The following is a 10,111-nucleotide window of genomic DNA, read 5'->3' on the forward strand; positions in this document are numbered from 1 at the left end:
GGAATCTTCTTTTTTGAGAGCCAGGAAAGTTAGTGCAAAACAACAAAGGTTTCCCTCCAAAACCTTTTATCTTGTTCTATGCTGATCTTTGTCACTTAGACCCAAGGAAATAACTTGGATTAAATATAATAGCTATGGGTTCCCATAGCCTGTTGCTAGGTGTGGTCTCAAACAGTTTTTTTTTCCTATATATGCCCTTTGATAATAAAATAACACGACCCTTCCAGTAATTGGGAATGCTTTCTGGCAATCGCCCTCACAGAAGGGGCCGGCAGAACTTAGCAAGCATGGCTGTGTTTCCTATCAGGACTTGTACATAGATACAGGGAAGACGTTGTGGCAATGCAGAAATGTTATACTGACCAACAGACAAACCAAAAGGGTTTCAGCTGGAACGTTTCTCCTTCAGTCTAAAAAAAAAAAAAACAAAAAAACAAAACAAAACAAAAAAACCTAAAAAGCCAAGGGTACTGTAGCACTAGTGGAAGAGCACTTAATGGTTTGCTTATTAATGAAAAATGTCTTATTTCTTCAAAGAAGTATAAAACAGAACATAGGGGTCCTGGTCACTTGAAAGAACTGTAACACTTCTAAACTCACAGACCTTGGCTTCAAGTTTTTCTTTTTATTCTAGAAAAACAGAAGGCCATTTCTGTGATGTGGCAAAATAACCAAAAGGCATTATTCAAAGTATGGGAGAGACATTTTACTTTTATTTATTTTAATATCAAAACGTTTCCAGGAACTAATCATGATTTAACTTTTAAGTGAAAAACATAAAATATCATGAGGCTAATTTTGTAAAAACTGGAAAATATGTACTAAAAAGACTGAATGGGGGCTGGCGCTGTGGCATAATAGGTAAAGCTGCCGCCTGCAGTGCCGGCATGTCATATGGGTGCCAGTTCTAGTCCCGGCTGCTCCTCTTCCAGTCCAGCTCTCTGCTATGGCTCGGGAAGGCAGTGGAGGATGGCCCAAGTGCTTGGGCCCCTGCACCTGCGTGGAGACCCGGAGGAAGCTCCTGGCTCCTGGTTTCGGATCAGTGCAGCTCAGGCCAATTGGGGAGTAAGCCAGTGGATGGAAGACCTCTCTCTCTCTCTCTGTCTCTCTCTCTCTCTCTGTGTGTGTGTATGTGTAATTCTGACTTTCAAGTAAATAAATCTTTAAAAAAGAGAAAAGATTGAATGTATACATACTACAATGGGAATGTTTTCTCTGGATGCTGAGATGACCAATGTTTTTTGTGCTCCTTTGCATTTCTATAGTGAGTGTTATTTTCTTTTAGAGAAAGGCATTATGTTAAGAAAGTGCAAATTCAAATAATGCAAGGCCTTCTTTATCCATAGAAATAAAACAGGAAAAAAAAGAAAAAAATGTTGCTGTGGTCAAGTGCAACTTTACCCTCCCTCTCTCCCTTCTTTCCTTTCTTTCTTTCTTCTAGGGTCAGCAAACTTCTTCCGAGAAGGACCAGAAAGTAAATATTTTGTGCTGTGGGCCATACAATGTCTGCTGCAACAGCTCTGCTCTGCCATTGTGGGGCAAAGGAAGTCATGGGTGATCCACAAGCGACCTGGCACAGCTATGCTCCAATAAAGCTTTATTTATAAGACTTAGAATCTGAATTGCTGATATTATCTGTAGCTTCCCCACTGCTTAAAAATTTGAAAAGCCATTTATAGCTGTGGGCCATATACAACCATATGCCAGGCCAGATTTGGCTCTCGGGCCACAGTTGGCCAGTCCCTGCTCTAATCTGTTATTGTATATTTTCCAGAAAATTAAAAAATAAAGACATAGCCATTGTTGTCCGGTTTTCTGACTTTAAAATTATAACAACATCAAAGATTAAAATGAGTTACAAAAATTCTTCCCTCTCGGTAGGAGCCAAGCTGGGTCCTGCCACTCTACCTGAAATCCTAGGATTATGGGGCCAGGGTCTGCACTAGGTCACACTGATGAAAGGGGAGGGGGTCTTTCCCAGTGCCCCTGGCAGTGTCAGAGCCGTCAGTAGCTGCTCCACACCAGGGAGCTGGCGATGATTTGGGTGACATTTTCTGAGGCTTCCTCAGGATCTCAGCCTGGAGGAAGCAGAAAGTGTCCTGCCCCCCCCCCCCCAGGGGCGGAGCTGGCGGCTCTGTCTCCAATGGCATGACTCAGCGATAACCTCCTGCGAGTACCTCGCTGGTTCAAAGAGGATGTTGTTTCCAGGAGCTGGGGTGCATCAAGCCAGAGGCCACTATGGCCCGGTGTCGGTCATTCTGTGGCTCTTCTGGGCGGCCGCCATGAGCCGTAGTGACTCTGGGGTGGGAGGGAACGGCGTTCGACCCTATTTGTCTATTTTCAAGTATTAACAGACTTTTGTTGAAGGCTTGTCTATTTCTGGAGCCCTTTGTTGTTTTCTTTTCAATATTTTTGTTTATTTTCATTGTATGTGAATGGCAGAGAGCTAGCCACACACACCCATACACACACACACAGATCTTCCATCTCCTGATTCATCCTCCGAGTGCCTGAAACAGCCAGGAATGGGCCAGGCTGAGACCAGGAGCCTGGACTTCAAGTCAGGTGTCCCACACGGTGGCAGGAACCCACCTACTGGAGTCATCACCGACTGTCTCCAGGGTGCACATCAGCAGGAAGTTGGCATTGGGGAAGCAGGGCCAGGACTTGAACTCTGGCTGTGCCAAATGCCCACCCCATGTAATTTTTTTTTAAATAAAGACTTTTAGAAATTTTTGGGTTCACAGCTGCTTATTGCCTAGCTTAAGAGTGAACAGGTTCATCCAAAACCCACCCTGACAGCATCATCATAACCGAGAAGATACAGACTGTGCAGCTGTCTGGGGAGGGGAACGATTGTGAGACCAGAAATGCCAGGAGCCCAACCTGGAGGATGGACCAAGGGGTGCAGCCTGCACGCTTGAAAGCCGTTTGCAAAGCACTCATTAAATACCGCCGCTGTTCCGCGCCTCCTGGATGCTGGTCCGTGTTACTTGCGATCTCTGCCTGTGATTGGGCAGACGTGATGGGAGGTTCGTGTAGACGTGTGGGGGCGTTTTCTTTCAATACAACCTTATAACTCAGCCAAGACTCAGAGCATTGCCTACCAGAGGGGGCTTGGCCATCTGATGCTGCAGTACTCAGTAGGATGCTTCCTTTGCGTTAAGGCACTGTTTCTTTTTAGTCCGGGTATAAAAAACAAAACTTTACCTGGAGATTTCCTATTTCATTTGGCGGGTGAAGTATTACAGTAAAAAGGCATGCCCTAAAAGGACTTAGCGTCAACACGACACACGTCTGACTCCTTTGCTTCCCGGGGTCCTGGGTTATTACTGCATTTCTGCAGGTGAGCCCCTGGCCATCACCGGACACTGACCCATCCCAGTGTCCCATAAGGGCAGCTCTGCACCACCTGGGCAGGCCACTGGGGGTGGACTGTGGCCCCCAAGGCCCTGGAGAACTGGGGACATTCTGAATGTCCTCCCTCTTGGACAGATCTGCTGCGTTACTCAATATTAAACCAACAAGAGCTGTAGTTAATCAGTTTGGTTGAAAAGATGGATTTAGGCCCCAAGGTCCCCTCCATGGTATGGGTGGGGCTGCGGCGGCTGGGAACAGAGGCTCTGAGGATTCTCCACACTCAGGCTGGGCTCAGCCTCCTGCGGCTGACGGCGTCGTGTCTCACCGCCGAGGGGGATGGAGGATGTTTCCATTTTGAAGTGTATGTTTTTTTTCTTGAGGTCAGAACTTTTTGTTAGTCCATATCTTTGCAATCACAAGTGAGAAAATCTGATTTGTCTTGCAGAAATGTATCTTGTGGCTTTGTCAGGGACTTTACCTCTGATGTCCTTCCAGATTTAATGAGTTTTCTGTTTCCTAGGTTTTAAAACTTTGGGGAAATTGATCTGGAAGAGGTGGTCAAGAAGACAGACAGGTGTGTGTGTGTGTGTGTGTGTGTGAATATTTGACCTACATAACAGGTAAAATATAGAATTTATGAATCGGATAGGCATGGGCGAAAATCCTATCTAGTGCCAGAATTTATTAACAAAGTGGTTTGTGGCAATTTAGGTGGCCTCAGTTTTGTCACCCATAAAATGGGTATAATCTTGACTGTTTAATACTGTATTGAGCACTGTTACACAGAGGTGATACTTCACAAGTGTTAAATTGCATCATCATCACCATCATGATGCTTTTTAAGTTAATAAGCTCAGAAAAAAATTTATGGACTTTGTGGCCCATTACTTTAGTATTAGAAATTTTATCTATAGTTTTTAATTATTTGGCTAGAGAATCTTCACATCTGTTCATTTTAGTTTTAGAATGCCAGATTTTGAAATGTGTCTAGACCTTTTTTTGTAAAAAATAAAAAAGTTTATTTGAAAGAAGAGAGGGGGCCAGCACTGTAGTGTAGCGGGGAAAGCTGCTGCCTGCAATGCCGGCATCCCACATGGGCGTCGGTTCAAGTCCTGGCTGCTCCACTTCCTATCCAGCTCTCTGCTATGGCCTGGGAAAGCAGTAGAAGATGGCCCAAGTCCTTGGGCCCCTGCACCCACGTGGGAGACCCGGAGGAAGCTCCTGTCCTGGCTTCGGATTGGCACAGCTCTGGCTGTTGTGGCCATCCGGGGACTGAACCAGCAGATGGAAGACCTCTCTCTGCCTCTCCCTTTCTCTCTGTGTAGCTCTGACTTTTAAATAAATAAATAAACCTTTCAGAAAAAAGAAGAGAGTGATCCTTCATCCTCTGGTTCACTTCTCAAATGGCTGCAGCAGCTGGGGCTGGGCCAGATGAAGCCAGGAGGCAGAATTCCATCCAGGTTTCCCACACGGGCAGGCAGGGATGCAGCACTTAAGGCATCACCCTCTGCTTCCCAAGACTCATTACAGGAAGCTAGATTGGAAGTGGACCAGCTGGGACTCAGATTGGCAGGCTGGGATGGGATGTTGGCTATCCCATGTGGCCGCTTAACCTGCCGCACCAGGAGGCCCAGCCAAAATGTGTGTGGATCTGAAGTTATGGAGCTAGGAGTCCAGCAGCCCAGACCCAGAGGTCACGGCCATGAGGGCAGGCAGGTGCGTTTGGTCTCTCACCCATGGCCTCCAGTCGGAGGTTCTTAATGCTCAGTGCTGCTGCTGCTGCTCCAGATGACTTGGTGTTCTTGAGTCATCCCGTTAGCAACTGAAGTAAGGACTTCCCAGACAGGAGGGGCCAGCACGTGAGTGCGGGAGATGGATGCTGGTGTCTGGGCTGAAGGGGGTGGGGTGCAGAGGCCCAGGAGCTGAACGCACACATGGTACAAAGAGAAGAGTGATTATAGGGTGGAGGGGGAAGCATCAGGACAAGGCTAGGAGAGGCGGATGGAGCAGGGAGAGCAGGCTGAGATACTCCCTGTGGTATCAGAAAGTCAGAGTGGGGCCCCTGTGCCTGGGAGCTGGGGGCTGTGACGTGGGGACCAGGAAGGTATTCAGAGTGCCGCCCCCACCCCCCGCACATGGTACAACTGTGACAGCTGAAGCCTTTGGGAGTAAGAGGTCCTCAAAAGCATTTGTTTCTCAACAGCTGATTTTATTTCACATCCTAAGTGAAAGAGTGGTTCTCCACTCTGCAGCCTGAGGGTCAGGTGAGCAGCGTTAGAGCAACGCCAACACTCAGGCTCAAACACAGAACAGGGCGCAATTTGCTGGGGCCAGTCTCAGATGGGAATGCTTCTGAGAGCATCTTTCCTCGGTGAGTCTCCTGTGTACCCGGGACATCGTAAAGTTACATAATTTTCTTTCTTCTTCTTCTTTTTAAAGATTTTGTTTACTTATTTATTTGAAAGTTGGAATTGCACAGGGAGAGAAGGGGAGGTAAAGGCAGAGAGAGAGAGGTCTTCCGTCTGCTGGTTCTCTCCTCAATTGGCCACAATGGCTGGAACTGTGCTTATCTGAAGCCAGGAGCCAGGAGCGTCTTCCAAGTCTCCCACACAGGTGCTGGGGCCCAAGGACCTGGACCATCTTGTACTGCTTTCCCAGGCCATAGCAGAGACCTGGATTGGAAGTGGAGCCCGAACTCAAACCGGCGCCCACATGGGATGCCGGCACTGCAGGCGGTGGCTTTAACCCGCTGTGCCACAGTGCCGGCACCTCTTCTTCTTCTTCTTTTTTAAGATTTATTTATTTATTTGAAAGGCAGAGTTACAGAGTGGCAGAGAGAGAGAGAGAGAGAGGTCTTCCATCTGCTGGTTCACTCCCCAGATGACCTGAAGGCTGGAGCTGGGCTGACCCAAAGCCAGGAACCAGGAAATTCCTCTGCGTCTCCCATGTGGGTACAGGAGCCCAAGGACCTAAGCCATCTTCCACTGCTCTCTCAGGGCATAGCAGAGAGCTGCATTGGAAGTGGAGCAGCTGGGATTTGAACCGGCGCCCATATGGGATGCTGGCACTGCAGGCGGCGGCTTTACCCAGTGCTATAGCTCTGGCCTCCAATTTACATAAGTTTCAGGAGGGGCAAGGACTGTGGAGCTTTTTCCTATCTGCTAGGAGAGGTTTTCCTTCCTCCACTCTTGTGCTCAGCCGTCCCGTCTCGGCGAGCTGTCTGTCTGTGCCCCTCCTCTCCTGTCCTGGAGTCTGAGATGTTGAGTGGTGTTTATAACATCGAGGGAAGCTGCTGACCAGTCTGTTCCAGTTGTGGCTCACAGCGATTCTACCCCCTGGCTGGTGGCCTTCTAGACTTCTAGTTTCACGTCTCCAAGTGTTAGCATGTGTGCAGTTCAAAGCTTGGGAGCCTGAAACATCAATCGTGGAAAGCAGCTCAGCCAGTCCATTTGTACGTGGCAGCTCCACCATTTTTTATGAATCACAGTTTGAGCAGGAGCCCCAGGCATCTGCCTGGTATGGAGGAGAGGCAGAGCTGAAACTGTGGAGACCATGGCAGGCCTTATGTGGGTGTGTGTGTTTATTTATTTGAAAGAGCTACAGAGAGAGAGAGAGAGAGATCTTTCATCCACTGGTTTACTCCCCAAATGGCCACAATGGCTGGGGCTGGGCTATGCTGAAGCCAGGAGCCAGGAGCCTCCTCCAGGTCCCCCAGGCAGGTGCAGGGGCTGAAGTACTTGGGCCATCTTCCGCTGCTTTCCCTGGCGCATTAGCAGGGAGCTGGATCAGAAGTGGAACAGCCATATGAGATGCCAGCACTGCAGACTGTGGCTTAACCCGCTGTGCCACAGCACTGATCCCTGGCCTTGTGCGTTAATATTGTCCCCATTGCTAGCTGTGTGACCTTGGGCTAGGCCGTTAACTTCACTGGACTCTGGTTCTTTACTTCTAAAATATGGGAGAGGTACTGGTTTAAAAAAATCATAGATATTTCAAACAGAAAACCATATAGAATGATGGACCCATTACATATCCACTCTCATAAATCTCATTATTTTGTCTTATTTGCTTCTTTATGTTTCTCGGGCTTTTTGGTAATCCTCTGCCTAATCCCAGCCTCTCCTCTTCTTCCTCAGAAATAAACCCTTATCCTGTTCCTGTTTATCACTCCCACGTGTGTTTTACACAATAATTAATTAAGCCCCTGCTTGGGACACCTGCATTCCATACTGAGTGCTGCTGAGTCCCAGCTGCTCCACTTCCGGTTTCGCCCCTGTTAATACTCCTGGCAAAGCAGCAGAAGATGGCCAAAGTACTTGGGTCCCTGCTACCCATGCTACCTGTGAGGGAGACCAGGATGGAGTTCCTGGCTCCTGGCTTCAGCCTGACCCAGACCTGGCTGTTGTGGTCATTTGGGGAAATGAAACAGCAAATGGAAGATCTCTGTCTCTTATTCTCCTCTGTCATGCTACCTTTCAAATTAGCTAGTTAAAAATTTTAAAAAGATTTTATTGACTTATTTGAGAGACAGAGTGGCAGAGAGAGGGAGAGAGAGATTGTCCATCTGCCAATTCACTCCCCAAATGGCTGCAATGGCCAGAGCTGGGCTGATCTGGAGCCAGAAGCCAGGCGCATCGTCCAGGTCTTCCATGTGGGTGCAGGTGCGCAAATACTTGGGCCATCTTCTGTTGTTTTCCCAGGCCATTAGCAGGGAGCTGGATTGGAAGTGGAGCAGCTGGGACTTGAACCTGCACCCATATGGGATGCTGGTGCTGCAGGCAGTGGCTTTACTGGCTACACCACCTAATCACTTTTTTTTTTTTTTAAGATTTACTTATTTGAAAGTCAGAGTTACACAGAGCGAAGAAGAGGCAGAGATGGGCGGGGGGAGAGAGAAAGAGGGAGGTCTTCCGTCTGCTGGTTCATTCCCCAGTTGGCCGCAACGTCCAGAGATCCAACAATCAGGAGCCAGAAGCTTCTTTCCAGTCTCCCACACAGGTTCAGGGTCCCACGGACTTGGGCCATCTTCCACTGCTTTCCCAGGCCATAGCAGAGAGCTGGATTGGAAGTGGAGCAGCCAGGACTCGAACCAGCACCCATATGGGATGCGGCATGCAGGCAGCGGCTTTACCCACTACACCACAGCACCGGCCCCCACCTAATCACTTCTTAAGGGCCCACCTCTTCATGCTGTACCAGTGGCAATTAGATTTCAACATGGGTTTTGGAGGGGACATTGACACCATAGCAGACCACAACATGTAGTGGCCACAAGCACACACTTTGGATTCAGCCTAGCTTTGCCTGTGGGTTATGTGATCTTGGGAAAATTGGGCAACCTCTCAGAACCTGAAGTTTCTTAGCTAGGAAACGGGGGAACCAATTTCTACCTCATATGCCTGCCATGAGGATTAAAAAGACAAAGTGCTTAAGTACTTAGTAGCACACCTGCTGCTTAGTAAGTACTTAATCTATAATGTAAGTATTTTATGTAACCTATAAGGATGTAACAGTGATGTAACCTATAATGTGTGTGTGTGAGAGAGAGAGAGAGAGAGAGAGAGAGAGAAGACATCACCAACGCTTGGCTAGCCATCACGTCTGTAGCTTAACACAAGGCCAAGTGCATAGATCATACTTAAGAAACATTTGCGGAAGGAAATGACTGAGCAGGCATGGAAATATGTGAGACTGTTGGACACACGCATTTGCCAGGGCCTGAGTCTATGAAGTGCCCACAGATGAGTTTTCCAGTGGTTTGGGTTCACAGGGGTGGGGGTGGGGGGGTGGAGCCAACATTTTTCCTGAAGATCAAATATTCTGTCATACGAATCAGTCACTTCATTCAGTCTCCTAAAAAAGAAATCTTGACGTTTTGGGCAAATACTGGCCCTTGAAGCAGCCTCCAGCTCGGAAATGAGCCCCAAGTTCCCATTCGTCACGGTGGCAGCTCCCCGCTCCGGCATCGCCCCGTCCTGTCCCGGAGACAGCCTGACTACTGGGGTGCGTGTCCGCGGCCGCACAGAGCACTGGGCACTTCCCGGTCGGCTCCTTCCAGACAAGGAGCCTCTGTTCGCCCCGGGACTTGAGAGCAAACAGCCTCTGACTGTCCCAGCTGCTGAGCCGCAAGCCCAGCCCTGCGACAGGAGACTTGACTTATGTATTTTTGAGCCACGGGTGGGAAGCAAACCAGCAGGTTAGGCTATGGCCAGTCTTTCACAAAGCAGCACTGGGCAGTGGGGTTCCCAGGCTAACGTTTGAGGGAAGAGAATGTGTGTGTCTTCCTGTGAAGCGGCGGAGAGCCGGCGCAGGTGTGTCCTTTCTCTACAGAGCGCACTTGACCGGAGCTCCTGTGGAATAATGGTGCACATTAGGGATGGCTCTGGCTGACTTTGGAGCTGGTGTTTATGCCCTGTCCCCAGCCTTTAAAAACACTGCACAATCGTTCGAGAAACCAGTGTCCTTGACTCCTAGGGAAAAAAAGAGGAGAAGAAAACCTGTTTCTGCTTGACGTCGAGGTCAGCGCCCAGGGTGGCTGCTCTGCGGGCACTGGTTTGCTTAGCTTCCGTGGATCCAAATCCCGGCTCTGCATCAGCCTTTGTGGCAGGAGAGGCCGATGGGCGAGGAACGGCCAGGAGTACTCGATGGCAGGTGGCTGTTGTCTCAAGCGGAGATTTCAGTGCTGAGCTGTTTTCTTCTGTTGAGGAGAAGGCTGGGGAGGGGACTGGGGGGATGCAGAGGACAGAGAGAG

This window comes from Lepus europaeus, chromosome 16 (genome assembly GCF_033115175.1).
Source record: "Lepus europaeus isolate LE1 chromosome 16, mLepTim1.pri, whole genome shotgun sequence".
Classification (NCBI taxonomy): domain Eukaryota; kingdom Metazoa; phylum Chordata; class Mammalia; order Lagomorpha; family Leporidae; genus Lepus; species Lepus europaeus.